Source organism: Mercenaria mercenaria, chromosome 12, assembly GCF_021730395.1.
Source record: "Mercenaria mercenaria strain notata chromosome 12, MADL_Memer_1, whole genome shotgun sequence".
In the NCBI taxonomy this organism is placed as follows: Eukaryota; Metazoa; Mollusca; class Bivalvia; order Venerida; family Veneridae; genus Mercenaria; species Mercenaria mercenaria.
This window is the reverse complement of record NC_069372.1, coordinates 80,675,704-80,691,639: the sequence shown is the minus strand read 5'-3', so window position 1 is coordinate 80,691,639 and position 15,936 is coordinate 80,675,704.

The following is a 15,936-nucleotide window of genomic DNA, read 5'->3' as shown; positions in this document are numbered from 1 at the left end:
ATAACCGAATTATGGAACCTTTGAGGGAACCATAACAAGAGAACCCATGATGGAATCTGCCCAGTTTCAAGAAAGGAACCAAGATCTTGTGTGATACAAGTTGTGCGCAAGTTTAGTTAAGCAAATCATAAATGAAGCTGCACTATTGTCAGACAAGTCAAAATAGCTTATTGTTAGCCCATCATGGGCCATTCCTCTATAACCCATATGGGAATACTGGCCAGATCAAGAAAGGAGCCAAGATCATGTGGTATACAAGTTGTGGCGCAAGTCTAGTTAAAAGTCAAATCATAATGAAGCTGCTATTGTGCAGACAGGTAAAAAAAAAAGCCTAATTCTGGCTCTTTTGAGGGGCCAACACTCTGGAACCCATAATGCAGATTTTGCCGGTTCAAGAAAGGAACTAGACCTAAGGTGATAAAAGTTGTGTGCAAGTTGATTAAATTCAAATCATAAATGAAGCCTGCAAATGTGCAAGACAAGGTCAAAAAAGCTAATTCTGTCCTTTCAGGGGCCATAACTCTGACCATATAGATTTGGCCAGTTCAAGAAAGGACTCAAGATCTTATGCGATTCAAGTTTATGTGCCAAGTTTGGATTAAAATTAAATCATTAATGACACCTCTCTCGTGTAGTGATAAAAAATTGGTATGACGCACGCAAAAAAAAAAACGGACGCACGGACAGACGACGGACGAAGGGTATACAAGCCACTCTAGCTCCACTATGTGACCGGTGAGCCTAAAAACCAAGCAATAATTGGTCCTTGTGCAAGTAATATCAGTATCAGTGGAAAAAAAATAACTGCAACAATCAAACCATTTGGAGAATCCAGGGTATATTTAGTACTTGTTTCAGTCCGGCCCTCTAGCTTAAGGAATGCGCCGATCTACGAACCGCAGGGTCGGAGATCGATTCCCGGCGAGGGCGTATGTCTCCTGTGACGATTTGATAAAAGAACAACTGTACCTGAAAATCATTGTCTCCAACTCTGATTCCATTGGGGAAGTTTTGGAAGTTACTTGCGGAAACATAAGTTTGTACAGTACAAAATAAATGACCAACTGGTTTGGTTAACAGTCCGTCTTCACATAACAAACACTGTTGAAGTATAAACCTGTCAACCTACTACAATTTTCGAACAATTAAGGCCGAATCGGCTCACCATAAATCAAGCATACGAGATCTTATCATTTTATAGCCTGAATGTCCTACGTTAATTCATAACTCCGGATTCAAAATATAATTCTGCACTGTTAAAAATATCTGTTTTCAAAGTGCAAAATAATCAATTCAGTTAGTATCCAGACATCACAAATAGGAAAATGGCGCGAAAAAATTACAGAAAATAACGGAATCTAATAGTTCGCAGTTTTGGGGCGCTGTAGAAATACATTCCTTCCTGTGATGCATTCTTTTTTGATTCAAGTTATTTAACAATATCCTTGAATTTGGAGCATTTTCGTCGTAAAAAAAAAACAGAACTTGTCACGAAAATGATTCCATTCTTTCAATAAATTTGTATATTGCACTGACAACATTCTTCAAGAAAAAGTAACTAAGTCCACAGACCTTTCAAATGGCCCCAGTGTGCGCATTGTTCAGTGCGGCGCTGCAGCAGCTCAAAAGTCCCCCTATTTCATATAGAGTATGTAGTGAGTCAAAACCTCAGCAAACGGTCTCTGTGGTTACCTTAGCGCGAAGTGATAGTATTGTATTCGTTAGCTGTTTCTTAGTCTCGCTTTCAATATAAATTGTCGTCTGCAGCAATGGCATCCGCACATTAATTGTAAATGAATTTAATGTAAACAAGCTAGCTTTATAAAAACGCTAGTTTGCGGCCGTTGCTCTGACTTAACGTCGTAAAATTATTTTATCCATTATTTAAACATCTCTGCTCTCCAATTAGACCACAATCAAAACACTGTAACGGAATCGTGTGCCATGATAGCTCAGTCGTAGGGCGTCCGCCACTATGATCGAGAGCTCCAGAGTTTTGAGAGGCCCACCGAAGGAGAGACAGAGAAAAAGATGTCAAAGTTAGCAGAAGTAGCTGGTCCAGCGAAAAGACTTTATACCTTGAAAGATACTATCTTCGGGATGATGGAAAAAAACTGCAGTCCTTGGCCCGACGCAAGTGACTTTCTCTCGGTGAATGTATTCACTACAGGTTTGCTGGTTCGAACGCAAGATTTTTTTACTTTAGCGGGAACATCATAATCGAGTTTCTCTCTCCACAAAGCGCGATTTCCGGACTTATCGAGATTTTCGTATAAAACAACCGTAATACAGTCTCGCCAAAGCAGGCCGAAAACCGTCAGACAGACTTCACAACATAATATCAAAAAGAGTTCCTGTTGTGGTTCTGCAGCTGCCTCCGATAAAATAAGCCATGCAAACATCATTTTCTCGTCATGCAGAAGTAAATTACCTTTCTCGCACACTGCCCAAAGTTTAACTTTCTTCTGTTACCCATGAACAGCATCATTTGAATGCGTACGTAAATATTTGTATCATCATCGTTCCTAACGAAGAGACACAACTGTTTTTACTACCTCGCCATCGAAAAAAATCGCAGTTTGATTTTATACGCCAGTTTTATGAAGTTATATTCCTGAAAAAGTTTAAGGGGTCAGCAATAGTCCGGGGGGGGGGGGGGGATCTGTGTCACCATTTTGATGTTCATTTCTTTTTGTTACGTTTACATGTCCTGTAAAAAGTAAAAATAATGTCGTAAACATTGTAATTTTGGGGGGTATGACCTATCCCTGGAAATGAGTAATAGAAAAATAAATACAGTAAAATACAAACTTACACGAGAAAATTGAATCAGTTATAGACGAATTATTTAAATATCATTTTAAACAAAACCACATGGTTCATATGACTCTGGGTCGCTCAGCTCCAAAGTAATTTTTGAGCCACATGTTTAAAATGGAAAACTGAGATGCTAACGAATTAAAAAGTAGTCAGTAAGTCAATATTCATGGACACTGAAAGTCAGTTATAAGATCGTGTGCAAAACTGTACAATGTCCTCCAAAATACAAGCTGCTCTTAAAATAAAAACAAGGAAGTAGGTCAGTAAGTCAGGTCACAGTCAAGTGACCCCCTTATAGCTCGGGGCCATCAGGTAATTATAATTAAACAGGTAGGAAATAAGATCTGATAATTTTTGTAAGTATCTATTCCTATAGAACCTCATGTAACAAGTGAGCCCAGTGTGTGTCCTCTTTTCAAACCAGGGCATAATTTGAACAATCTTAGTTAGAGATCCCCTAGGAAATGGCTACATACCAAATAATCAAAGGCGTAAGCCTGAACTTTCAGAAAAAATACTTTTTGTCCCTATATAAATTGTATACCTATTATTTTGAATAGCGAGCTAATAATGCCACGCTTGTCATTTTGGAGTTCTAGTTATAGCGTCGTAAACTTATAGAAATCTTAAATGTATTGGATTTTTTCCGAAATGGTACGACTGTCAGACATATTACTAAAAATAAAACGTGGCAAATTGTAATTACACATAATGAACAATTGGCATGAAAAACAATCTTTATCTTATCAGTAAAAACTATTAGCCGCAAAAAGTTCAACGGTGGCCGACCAGTCCGAAACCACCCCTGGGCCTAGCCTTAGCAAAATGATGATACATTCGGCGGCAAGTTATTCTGCCTTTGCGACAGTGCAGGGCAAGATGTGCGGGGCCGATCATGGTCCTGCATTGTTTTGGCTATATCGGTCCAGTAAATTTTGATTGAACACCCCTTCTAATAATAATGACACTACCCAAACTTTAAGACAGCCTAGTCCATATGAAAGGTAAGCAGGGTAAAGTTAAAACTTATATTTAGAACACCGAAAACCACATATTTAAGAAAATGAAAGTACCATTTGTTAATGCCATTTTTTTAGATATCCACTAGGGTGACTGACGTAATGAAAATTACCGATAGTTATTGTTCAAATTGTTTGTAACCCGAAACCAAATGGCCTCATCCACATTTAGCTTATAGTTGTTTTAATGAGTATGACTATTTCCAAAACTGAAATTCCGAACTACATCAATCACGTATATTTGCTTTAGTGCAGTAAAATCTATGTCCAAAATCTATGTCCGGTCTAGCATAAAAATAATCTCAAAATAATTCAAAGACATTTCTACACATATATTGTGGTTACATTGTCCGAATTAAAAAATCCAACAAGGTTCCAAACGATTTCCAACTCTGAATATATGGCTGTCATTTACTTTCTTATTTTCTTAAGTAGATGACTTATTTGAGTTTGTGCACAACTATTAACACAGCAAGACAACATTAACTATATAAGGAGTCCTGAAGAATATACACTTATTGCATAACTTGGCAGAATATACAGTCAAATGTATTGCCCAGGTCTGCACTGAAAGATCACAGTTTTAGACTATTGACTGGGAAAATCATTCAGTAAGTTTTATAATTAAGACTTCAAAAACAAGAGGCCCAAGTGGGCCCTTAGTCGCACAACTGAAGCAAAATATGACCTAATTAGATCTTCCTTGTGACAAAGTATTACATTTAAAATAGAATTTTAAACAAAAGCTGTCCGTAAGACATGCGCGCTCCAATATCAGCGATTTACAGTAAATGAATAAATAACTCCAATAAGAGACCTCTACTTTAAAAGGAAGATACACTAAGGGCATAATTCCTTCAAAACACAAATAAGACTTATTTGGATGTTACCAACATGCCATAATGACGAATGCTAAAGATATATTTAGTTTCAAGTCATTATTCTTATAAAGTGAGCCAAAGTTATGCCCAGAAAACAAAATTTGTCACAAAATTAAAGTATAGAAGGGGCATAATTTGTAAAAAATACAAATCAGAGTTATGGGGATGTTACCAGACACATGTAATGATGATGATAAAGAACATCGTAGTATCAAATCTTAATCTTATGTTGAAAGTAAAGTTATATACCAAAGATTGAAGATTGCCAAAAATCTAAAGTATGAAAGGGGCATAATTAGTAAAAATACATCAGAGCTATGCAGAATGTAACACAACAAGTCAATGCAGATGATAATAATAAAGAAATAATTATTTAATTTCAAGCAACTAAATATATTCTAAAAACGAAGCTTTTTGAAAAAAAATTAACATGAAAATACTTCCTGTATAACAACTTTTTGACCTTGGACTTTGGTATAATGGGACCAGCCCCTGCACAGTAATTTGTATAAATGCTGGACAATGTTAAGTGCCATTAGCCAGTAAGATATACGTAACATTAATCAAAGATATGACAGACAATACAAAAGTATCCGAAAAACCTTTAACCTTAAAAATAATCTAAACCTTGGTGACCTTGACTTTTGGTACAAGGGCGCAGCTGTATTGGATGCTTAGGGAGTGCTATGAGCAAGATGTTATGTGGAAGTTTACAGTAAGATATAGAGTAACAGTCACAAAGATATGAGCAGAAAAACAAAGACTGTCAAAATATTAACCTATAAAAAGAACCCGAAGTATAACACCTTGGAGTCCTTGACCTTACGTATAATGGCCAAACACTGGCACATACTTTGGCTTTAGTTGGACAATGATTAATGTGAAGTTACGAAATACATAAGCAATAGTTACAAAGATATGACAGAAAAACAAGGTTGCCAAAAAACTTTAACCTTAAAAAAACCCTAAGTAAACACCTCGGTGACCTTGTCCTTATGTATAATGGTCCCTGGGTCCTGCACATTACTTTACTTTGCATGTATGATGGACAATGTTTATGTGAAGTTTACAGGTAAGATATAAGCAAGATAACAATAGTACCAAAGATATGTTTATACCATTTCAAGTATGATGTCAGAATGTGAACACAGCAACGATCCAATTGAATATATCTTTATTTTGCTGCCAGAACCTTACTTACAAGTGCTCAGATGTGAATGGCACTCACATATGTAACAAAAAAAAAAAAACAACAACAAAAATGCTCTAACGTACATTTAAACCTACTAAGCAGATAACACCCTTTTAGTCAATAACCAAAATGTTAATATTCGACAAAACAAATTCTACTGTAAGCTCATGAACAATAAAGTAGTTTACCAGAACTTACACTGATGTATAGATTATATCTATCAATTCCATGTAATCAAGTATTAGGCTTTAAAACAGCATTATTTCATTCCTTTTCACTGAGAGACTTTTTTCTCTTTATTCAATTTAACTTTTCGTCAATAAAATGTCATAATTTAAGTATACTTTAAAACCTGAGCGAAGCTAATGATATAGATGAAATATTTACAAAAACAACCCTAATGACAATTTTCTATGACAACTAGTCATAACTATTGACTAGTACAGCAAATTACTTTAAAAACTGGTTATTGATACATGTCAAAGGGTTTAGAAATAAGTACAGTCAGAACGGGACTCAAACCCAGAGCCCGGAATACCCTTCAGATGCTCTACCACTGAGCTACCCGCCACCTACACACTGTCTCCCTGTTTTATATAATCAAGTCCTCATACCGTTAATATATTTCCCCACCATTTGAAATTATGGCCTGGATTATTTTATTTCAGTTAAAGTACTTAAGTATATATAATGCAATTACATGCGTAGGAGCACTAGCCAGTGTAATACCACACCGACCAAAGCTGGACGGCCAAATGTCCAAGGTGAGAAAAATGTGCGCCAGCCGGGACTCAAACCCGGGCCATCGTAATACTGTTCTGATGCTTATTGACTGAGCTAAGCACGCCGTCGTACATAATTTCTCCCTGTTTTAATATCAAGTCCTATACAGGATATACAATACGCAGAATTCGGTCCTAAGTAAGATCGGGCTAGTCCAAATTGATGTGAACCTAGGAAATATTGAGATTCTTTTGCGTAACCTTAGGAGCCAGCACATATTTATGTAAAAACAAGATCTCGCCAGCATATATGTTTTTTAAAACAGAAAATGTGTCCACTCGACTTAAGCTCTTTCCGGAAGAAAAGAAAATGAAAGTAAAATGCTAAACTTAAAACGAAAGCCATATTGATTCGTAGAAATTCAGGGGTCACGCGCAGGGTCACCCGCGTCTGAACGCTCATGACTTCGTTTGATTTTGTTTTTCGTTATTTTTTTGCAATTGAGAGTCAATTTTCAATTTTTCAGCACTTTCTAACAACTGAAAACTGAGACTACCTGAGGCTTTAGTACTGCCATGTCAGCATTTCATCTTAGCAAAAAACAAATTTGAAGCTCAAATAATACCAAATCCCAAATGGGTCTGTCATGAACCAAGGGGACACTGATAATTTTGGAACTTCATCAAAACGCTCAAAAAGGGTTGTATTTATTGAAGTTTCTGAGAGTGTCAGTATATGCCTTGGAATGTAAGATCTAACCATCTTTGAGAACACCGACCTAGACATTTCAGAATATTTTCAAAATAATGTATATGTGAAATAAATGTGATTCTAATGGAAGCGTGAGACGCTAATATGATTTATTACGTTAAGGCTGCGGAAAGGATATGGGCAATACCCCCAAAATGATATGTGATTTATGTAAAATAAACTCATTAGCATATCTGTATTAAACCACATAAACGCATGTTTAACAGTTTCAAATGCGTTAAATATGTCAAAATATAAACTTGATTCAACTAATAATAGCGAATTCTTCTCTCCTTTCTTTCGATGGTGAAGGTCATGATTGACAGGTTTACAACAAGGTCATGTTCAATTTCATCAGCATTTGTTAAACTTAAAATAAAGTAATGGAAAAGTACCGGTCAACATCAAAATGCTATCCAGAGAATTGAAAGAAGGCGAGAAATGAATTGTCGACATTATTTTTGGGGGTATATTATAACCCTAAAGTACGTCACTTGTATAGTTCTTATGAAAACATGGTCCCCAAAGGCAAAATTCGCACGTTCCCGAAGTTGAAACTTCACAAATTTATGTGCTGGTGTCAATCAAAATACACCCCCAGATGTGCGTTTAAAAGTGCTGATTTGACTGTGACTTTTTTCCTAAACCAGGGAACCATAAATTATTTGGCCAATGAGTATTTTACTTAACATATTTTTGTGACTGAGTAAAATGGTAAAATCTGAAAATGACTACAAGTAATTTTACTCTTGAAACAATTTTAAATGTGAAAAAAACAGAATCAGTTTTTTATAAACATATTTATCGGTGTAACACCCATGCATTTGTTCGCAGTTTAGTTTTCAATTCATCATTTAAGTTAAATTGCTTCTCTCTTTTTCCTTGGCTGGTTTTGGCCTTCACACTCGCTATACCGAATGAAAATAGAATATTCAATATACCTTTATATCTATGTTTCGGGGATCAGTTTTGTTGTTTAAGAATGCAAAGAGTGTGTTGTTCAACTTTTTTATACATTCTTTAGAATAGACATTTTTGTTATTCCGCACCGGAAATTGATAAATTTTAAATCGACAACCAGCTTTAAAATACACTACCGTACCATCAATATCAATTCCCAACTATTTGCTATACACAGAAATTGAGTGTAAAAAAACAGTTTAACCTAGTGGGGGGTTTATAGAGTACCATTCAATGCGTTTTATGTTCAATGTGGGAGAATTTATGCTGACGTGCTCATGTTTACATAAAGCATGATCCGGACGATTCAAGATTTTGTTTACGCCAATAAAAAGGTCATTGCGTGCGTTTCTGTTATTTCATAAGATCTAACGTTTTTATATGCTTAAAAAATTATCAGACATGCACGTGTAAGCACTTATTTCACAAAGCGAAATTTACGCTAAAACACTTCTTAATCTTGAGCCCAGAGTAAAACAATTTTACTTACCGAAATATGATAAAAGATTGTTGAAATATGAATTACGAGGCGATATACTGTTTTTATATGAACTGTTAATTACTGTGTGTGCACTACTGGTGAAGTTCTGTAAACAGCTTCCCATGACACTTTTAGAGTATAATATCTACGCCCCAGTTAGCACTGGTAATACAATTAGGATAGGCTTAGCATCATGAAAAAGGAAATCCATACATTAAAAAAGGGTAAATGGGGTCAGTACCAACCCTAGAACTATGTAAAACCAACCATAGAATATTTCCATTTTCAACAGAACAGATGACAACACCTTCGTTGACAGCAAATGGTGTTAAATTATTAAAGGGAAGTCACCACTGTTAGTCAGTTTGATTGTAATTTCATTTGCGCGCTACAAGTATTAAAAATCTTTCAAATGCGCGAACTTATGAGAGATACAGTGAAGTATATATTACATTTGTGTTTATCATACAGTACATAGTGCTCAATAAAATCAAGCGTAACTATAGTAACATTTCAACACTTACTGATGAAAGGCGAATCCAAATCATCTCAGTGTCGCCGCTTTAATATGCAGTGGAACTGCCGTTTTTTATGATGTAGACAACATCTACTAGATCCTGTCTACACTACTTTCCGGGTATACTGTTTAGAAAAAATTCTTTACGGAAATGATCAAAAGTTTAATTTCAAATCAAAAATAAAATTTGAAAGAAATATCATCTTTCAAACTAGAACCGTAAGACGATGAATCCACATACATTTTAAAACATTTAAATCCATTGCACGCTGAGCATGCGCATTTAACCTGCTCGGTTTTGCACGCTGGGCATGCGCATTTAACCTTCTCGGTTTGGCACGCTAGGCATGCGCAGGAGAATATTTATTTGCGCGGCAGCGCACGCTGCACGCTAAGCATGCGCAATGACTATTTCTCGTTTATGCACGCGTTTCTAACCGTGCAACACGTTTTACTTTTCGCCTTCAACACGCGAGTTGCTCGCATTATCCCGCAAACTCGGGGAACAAACACGCAGGCGCCACTGTAACTTTAACAAAGAACTAAGAATGTCTAAAAAAGATGAAAGTTAATTTAAAAAACAAAAGTTTTGTCATATATGTGAAAAAGAATATCAGGAAAATGAAAATCCTGTTCGAGACCATTGTCATATAACAGGAAAATTCAGAGGAAGTGCTCACTCAGAATGTAATATTAATTTTAGACTAACACACAAAATTCCTGTTATTTTTCATAATTTAAGATGTTATGACGGATATTGGATAACTTAGTAAAATATATTCCAGAATTTAAATATTTATCTCAAGAATTTAATTGCGAAAACATTAATTTATTAAAAACAAAAGGCGTTTATCCATATGATTACATGGATTCATTTAAAAAATTCAAAGAAACAAAATGACCTCCTAAAGAAGAGTTTTATTCAATTTTATATTATTTCATATCTGAGAATGAATATGAACATGCTAAAAATGTTAATTAAAACAATGGGAGAATATCATGATCTATATTTAAAAACTGACGTATTACTTTTAGCTGATGTATTCGAAAATTTTAGAAAACTATGTTTAGAGTACTACAAATTAGATCCTTGCCATTATTTTAGTAGTCCTGGTTTAGCTTGGGATGCAATGTTAAAAATGACTGGAATTCAGTTAGATTTAATAACTGATATTGATATGTATCTTTCTATTGAAAAGGGACTGAGAGGAGGAATAAGTTATATTTCAAACAGATACAGTAATGCAAACAATAAATATATGAAAGATTATGATCCTGAATTAGAATATAAATACATTATGTACCTCGACGCCAATAATCTTTATGGTTGGGCCATGTGTCGACCTTTGCCCTCTGGAAACTTTAAATTTATATCCGAAAAACAATTCAAGAAATTAATTGCAAAAGGTAAAACTAACTTTATAGTTGAATGTGATCTTGAATATCCAAAACAATTAATTACATACTGTACATAATGATTATCCTTTAGCTCCTGAAAAAATCAAAATACCAGACGAATGGCTTCCTGGTTATGGTAAAAATATTAAAACCGAATTTGAAATAGGAAAAAGTAATGTAAAAAAAATTAGTTCCAACTTTAATGAAAAAACAAAATTATGTAGTTCATTATAAAAACCTTGAACTATATAAACAATTAGGGTTAAAAGTAACAAAAATACACAAAATATTAAGTTTTGACGAAAGTCCTTGTTTGAAAATGTATATTGATTTTAATACTCAAAAAAGATCTGAAGCAAAAAATTCATTTGAAAAGGACTTTTTTAAGTTAATGAACAACTCTGTATTCGTTAAGACAATGGAGAATTTGCGCAAGAGGGTTAATATTAAATTAACTCATGATGAAAACCTTTTATTAAAATATATTGCCAAACCTTCATTTGTTAGTTCAACGACGTTTAACAAGAATTTGTTTGGTATTCATAGAATAAAAGAAAGCTTGTTATTAAACATATCTTGTTATGTTGGAATGTGCATTCTAGATTTATCAAAATATTTAATGTATGATTTTCATTATAATTACATTAAGGAAAAGTACGAGGATTCAGCGAAGCTTTTATTCACTGACACTGATTCATTATGTTATGAAATTAAAACCAAATATGCATATAAGGATTTGTATAAGGACAAAGATTTATTTGATAATAGTGATTACGATAACAACTCAAAATTTTATTTCGACAATAATAAAAAAGTAATTGGAAAGTTTAAAGACGAAGCTGCTGGCATTCCCTTTGTTGAATTTGTTGGATTACGTAGTAAAATGTATTCATATTTATTAGAAAACGAAGTTAACATTAAAAAATGTAAAGGAATTAAAAAACATGTTGTAAAGCAAACAATATTTTATAAAAATTACAAATATACTTTGTTTAATTCAACCCAAAGTAATCACACCTTTAAAGTTATTCGGTCTGATAAACACAATCTTTTCCAGTTATGTTATAAATAAAACATCTTTATCATGTTATGACGATAAAAGATATATTCTTGATAATGGTATTGATACATTAGCTTACTCTTAAATTAAAGAACCATAAATTGTTAACTGAATATTCATAACGTTTAAAGAATTAATATAAATAACATCATTCATTTTAAATTCATTTGCATAATTAACAGAAATAGATTCATTTTTTCTGTTATTTTTTACATGGTAACTTTGAAGAATTATATTTTCTTTATTTTTTAGTTGTAATTTAGCTTCTCCTTTATCTAATTTTTTTGCATCAACAAGAATAATTAAAATACAATTAAAATTAATTGTTACATTATTACAATTTTGAACTAAACCAGGACTAGCACTATCAACTTTCCATTGAAATAATCCACTATCGGTATCTTCTGTTGCCGATGTTAAAAACAATGGAGGTTTTCTTATTATTTGTTTTTCTATTTTATTTACTTTTTCGTTAATATTATTGAATATTCTCATTATATTAATTATTCCAGTTAAATAAAACTACAGTAATTAAAGTTTTAATTAAGGTTTTAATTCAAAAGTTTACTTTCTTTATAATTTATATATTCCTCCAATATATAGAATTTGACATAACTACCCGGCAAAAGATGAAATGATGTATTCATTAATGAATCCTCATAAGGATTAATGTCAAACATTGTTTTTTCTGTTATATAAATTTTGATTTTTTTTCTCATACACAGATACTAACGTATTTTTATCGGACATATATACTCTATCAGCATCACTGAAGTCATCGATGTTACTAACCACGGGTGTTATATGTACACTCCCAGAGGAAAATTTACCGATAAAACCCTCTCGCCACCACCTAAAAAATAAATGTGATATCGGACATACTTTCGTCCCATGAATTGGCATTAAATAAAACTTCATATATATGACATAAGTTCCAGCTTTTTTAACTGAAAAAACATTTTTTAAAGGTACATCCGGTACAGCTAGTTTATATTCTTGGTTTATGTTTATAAAATCTTTATAATCTACGATATTTCCAGATTCCAAATTAAATAAATCTAAATAACCCACATTAAACAGACGCCCCCCCACCCCAAGTCTTTGAACGGGCCCTAAGAAATCCAAATCAAACAAAGTATATGTTGATTATATCCAGACGCTGTAGATATCATAATACTTTGTCATTGATATTCTTGTGAGAGTATATGTTTTAATACCATCGGGTGATATTTCGAAATCATCTTTACTTTTGTATTCAAAAAGAAACACTTCACGTCTTACTTTTTCCAGTTCAGATTTATATTCTGCAAATTTATTTTCATGTTCAAGAATTACTCCAGCTAAATCATCAAGTCGTTTTGTTGTAGCAACTTCAGAAGCAGACAAATTGTCAAGAGTATTCTTTGTTCTGGCTAATTGTGTTTCTTGTTTTAAGAAAACATTTTTTACTTCTGTAATTTTTTCCCAATTAGTAGCAGTTGCTTGGGTATTAGTAGAAATTGCTTCAGTATTAGCAGTAATTGATTCTCCTTGTTTAACTGATTTTTCAACTACAAAGTCCAGTTCATTTTTATGTTCTTCAGCTTTAGCATTAAGCTGCGTCATATCTTCTTGTAATATTTTTGTAAGTTTACTTAAGTCTGCGTACTTTAAATTGTGACGTGTGTCAACAGTACTAATCCAAATTCGAAGTTGTTTCTTAAAGTCATCTATTTTAGAATTGAGCTCTTTTTCAAGGTTATCTAATGCTGTGTCATGGTCATCACCTCTTTGTGAAGCTGCCTTTTCCAATTCAGATTTACATTCTGCAAATTTATTTGAAAATGTATCGAGTAAATCTTGATTCCCTTTTGCCATTTCAGTATTTAGTTTATTTACTTCTGTCTTAATTTCTAACAGATACATATTTTGTAACTTTTTCTCAGCTTCAATAATCTTGTCTTTTAGTTCTTCATGTTTAATCACACTATCTTTTAATTCTTGAACTTGATTGTGTAAAATTTCTAAATTGACTCTAAATACTTTATGTTGTCATCTTTCAAATCATATTTCTCTTCAAGTTCTTTAATAGAATCAAGCATAGCTTTCATTTCTTCTTCAATTTTATCTTGTAATTCAACTATTAATAATGAATTCTTTTTAAAATCTTTTGTTAAATCTTCAATATTCTTTACTTCTTCTTCTAGTGTTTGTTTTATAGACTTTATGTCTTCAAGATTATAGTCATCTATTACACTTTGAACTTTTTTATACATAAACCGTCTTGAAACTGCATCGTTGGGTTTATCGGGATCTCCTAGGTTTATAAGGTTATTACCTCCCATATCTAATGCTCTGTTCATTGTTTAATCAAGTTCCTTATTTCTGTGAAGATACGATTCCGATTCATTTTTAAGTTTTTTAAATTGTTTTTAGTAGCATAATCACTTAAATCAATATTAAATTTAACTTTACTTATACTGTCAGGTTCACTTATTTGTTTTAAATCATTAAAAACTCCCATTATATAATTATTATATAATTATTATATAATTCCTGTAAACATTTTTCTTAAAAACTTCCTTGGTTTGTCAATATATAAGAAATCATATTTTTGTTTTGTTGCATTAGCAAAAGAGTTAGGGTTAATATTTTGTTCCTTACAAATCATATCATTTTCCCGTTTACTTGGACTTTCAAATAAAATATAATGTGAACAGTTAATTCGAATATCTTTTGGTACTTTATAGCAAGACTGGCTGAAATAAATAACACAACAGTTTTTGTGACGTCCTTGAATAAAGTACTTTGTTATTTCATTCTGAACCTTTTTATCTTCACATACAAAATCATCAAATATTGCTACTTTTTGTTTTTCTGATTCAAGATTCTCACAGGGTTCAATTTGGTTGGGATCAGCTGAATATTCGAGTATTTCATTTGGATCTATTTTAATTTTTCTTGCAATTCCATTTAAGTGATTTATTAAATCCTGATATTTAGATTGTTCTAGGTTTTTAGCATATATGTATAATTTATCATAATATATAAGAGGTTCTCGTATCATATGCATTAATGTATTTGTTTTTCCAGATCCAGAAGATCCACATATTAACATTCTAAAACATGAATCCGGCATATAAGGATAATGTTGTTTAAAGTTATTGTGCTTGGCATTACTTTTTGTATCATAATTTGGAATTTCCATTATATAATAATATTAAATTACCTTACATTATTTTACATTATCTTACATTATCTTACATTATTATATAAATGTTAGCAACACTTAAAGAAATAAGAGAACTAAACAACCTAGTTGAACAAAAGGTAAAAGCGAAAAAAGAAGAAATAAGAAGAGAAAAGATAAGAAAAGCTACTAGTCAAGAAATGTATAATGAAATTTATAAACCAATTACTGAAGGAATAGAAAGTCAAAAAGAAAAATTATCAAGTCAGTTAAAAGCATTACCTGGAATTAAGGAGCAATTAGCGTTACTAGGTGATAAAATGAAAGACATACAAACATATCAAGGTTTACCACAGCTATTCCAAGAACCGCTACCGTTATTACCGCCGAAAGATCATATGGGTTTGGATGATGAAGATGATGAGTTTGAAGACACTAAAGAATTTCCTGAAAAATTTTCTGAAGAATTAGAGGCAAATTTAGATACAAATATCGATAAAGATTCATTATCAGAATGGGAATTACCCACATTATCAGAGTTAGCAATAAACAAAGATAAAGATTATTGGATAAAAACAAGAAAAGAGGTTACCGAAAAATTAAAGAAGTGTACTCGTAATATAAATAAATATAGTAAAGAAAAACCAGATGAAAAAATTGAATTTTCAGATGCAGAACCTATGGCTGCAGGTGAGTATGTTTCGGAGTTAAAAACAGACAAAGAAAAACTTAAAAGATACGGTGAACGCTTATCAAAAATTATTAATGACTCAGAAGTATTTGGAAAGGGAATCAAATATCATAATTCATATAAAGTTTCACCAAATGGACATTATGGTAATTTAATTATTAACTTAAATAAACTTTATGGTCAAAACAAATTAATTGCTAAGGATCAAAGAACTGGAAAAGAAGTAATTAACACTAAAGTAGATAATGTTTTGATTGATCTAATTAATAAAAGAT